Genomic DNA, 2,500 nt, shown 5'->3' with positions numbered 1-2,500 from the left:
CTACCTTGGACGATTCTGGGCTTGTTTCTACCTCTCCTTCATCCTCTGACTACTTCATGCCACCTATTAAAATTCTTTGCAATGATGTTTTCCATGACCTCGCTGGCCTAAACCCTTGGAAGGCTTATGGACCTGATGGGGTCCCTCCTATTGTTCTCCGAAACTGTGCCTCCGTGCTGGCACCTTGCCTAGTCAAACTCTTTCAGCTCAGTCTGTCAACATCTGTCTTTCCTTCTTGCTGGAAGTTTGCCTACATTCAACCTATTCCTTAAAAGGGTGACCGTTCAAATCCCTCAAACTACCTTCCTATTGCTTTAATTTCCTGCATATCTAAAGTTTTTTAATCTATCCTCAACAGGAAGATTCTTAAACAACTATCACTTCACAACCTTCTATCTGATCGCCAGTATGGGTTCCGTCAAGGCCGCTCTACTGGTGATCTTCTGGATTTCCTTACTGAGTCTTGGTCATCCTCTTTTAGAGATTTTGGTGAAACTTTTGCAGTTGCCTTGGACATATAAAAAGCTTTTGATAGAGTCTGGCACAAAACTTTGATTTCCAAACTACCCTCTTACGGTTTCATTCCTTCTCTCTGTAACTTCATCTCAAGTTTCCTTTCTAACCGTTCTATTACTGCTGTGGTAGACGGTCACTGTTTTTTTTCTACTAAATCTATTAACAGTGGTGTTCCTCAGGGTTCTGTCCTGTCACCCACTCTCTTCTTATTATTCATTAATGATCTTCTAAACAAAACTTCTTTTCATATCCACTCCTACGCTGATGATACCACCCTGCACTTTTCTACGTCTTTTCATAGACGTCCAACCCTTCAGGAGGTAACCATATCACGCAGGGAAGCCACAGAATGCTTGACTTCTGATCTTTCTAAAATTTCTGATTGGGGTAGAGCAAACTTGGTATTGTTAAATGCCTCAAAAACTCAATTCCTCCATCTATCAACTCGACACAACATTCCAGACAACTATCCTTTTTTTTTTCAGTGACACTCAACTGTCCCCCTCTTCTACACTGAACATCCTCGGTCTGTCCTTTACTTATAATCTGAAATGGAAACTTCAAATTTCATCTCTAGCTAAAACAGTTTCTATGAAGTTAGGTGTTCTGACACATCTCCGCCAGTTTTTCTCACCCCCCCAGCTGCTAACTCTGTACAAGGGCCTTATCCGTCCATGTATGGAGTACGTTTCACATGTCTGGGGGAATTCCACTCATACTGCTCTTCTAGACAGGGTGGAATCAAAAGCTTTTCGTCTCATCAACTCCTCTCCTATAACTGACTGTCTTCAGCCTCTCTCTCATCGCCGCAATGTTGCATATCTAGCTGTCTTCTACCGCTATTTTCATGCTAACTGCTCTTCTGATCTTGCTAACTGCATGTGTGTGTGTCTGTGTGTGTGTGTGTGTGTGTGTGTGTGTGTGTGTGTGTGTGTGTGTGTGTGTGTGTGTGTGTGTGTGTGTGTGTGTGTGTGTGTGTGTGTGTGTGTGCGTGTGCTGTATGTGTTGTCTTATGTGTTTTTTTTTTTTTTTTTGTGTGTGTGTGTGTGTGTGTGTTTGTGTGTGTGTGTGTCTGTGTGTGTGTGTGTGTGTGTGTGTGTGTGTGTGTGTGTGTGTGTGTGTGTGTGTGTGTGTGTGTGTGTGTGTATTAATAACAATAAATGATGATAATAAAAAAACGGTTTATTATTTAGGCTGTTGACAAACTGAAAATGTACATAGGGGATGGGGAAAAACTTAACATTAATCCTAAAGGTAAGTCTAATCCAGCAGGGAAATACTATTGATTAATGGCTCGCACCATGATGGGAATCGCACTGAGTCTGTACCGGTCCGTGCACGGCGCCTTCAGGGGAGTTATTTTGTTGTGGTGTCTTGTGGCATGGAACAGGCGAGGCGTGTCAGGCGGCAGCATGTTTTTGAGACGTGGATGATGCAGTGGTTCCCTCCCAAACTTCTGCAGAGCCTCTCGGTGTGAGGTGTAATGTGAGGTGGAGGTGGCTTTAATATTTCCGAATTGTCTGATATCCACGGTGTTACAAATTTTGGTGTATGCCCAGTCATATACAAAATCTTCACAAATAAGGCTAGAAATGGGAGTGATAGAGACTGGCCTGAGGTCATTGAGTGACTGTGGACTGGAAGTTTTGGGGATGGGGGTGACGTAAGATGTCTTCCATTCCGCGGGGCAAGAATCTTGGGAGAGTGAGGCGTTTATTATGGAGCATAGCAGTGTGTGTGTGTCTCTTTGTGTGTGTGTGTATGTGTGTGTTTGTGTGTGTATGTATGTGTGTGTGTGTGTGTTTGTGAGTGTATTGTATGTATTGTGTGTCTGTGTGTGTGTGTGTGTGTGTGTTTTTTTTTTTTTTTTTTTTTTTTATGTAGGAAGGATACTGGCCAAGGGCAACAAAAATCTAATAAAAAAAAATGCCCACTGAAATGCCAGTCCCTAAAAGGGTCAAAGCAGTGGTCAAAAATTGGTGGA

Source organism: Scylla paramamosain, chromosome 48, assembly GCF_035594125.1.
Source record: "Scylla paramamosain isolate STU-SP2022 chromosome 48, ASM3559412v1, whole genome shotgun sequence".
Classification (NCBI taxonomy): Eukaryota; Metazoa; Arthropoda; class Malacostraca; order Decapoda; family Portunidae; genus Scylla; species Scylla paramamosain.
Note: the sequence above shows the minus strand (reverse complement) of the source record.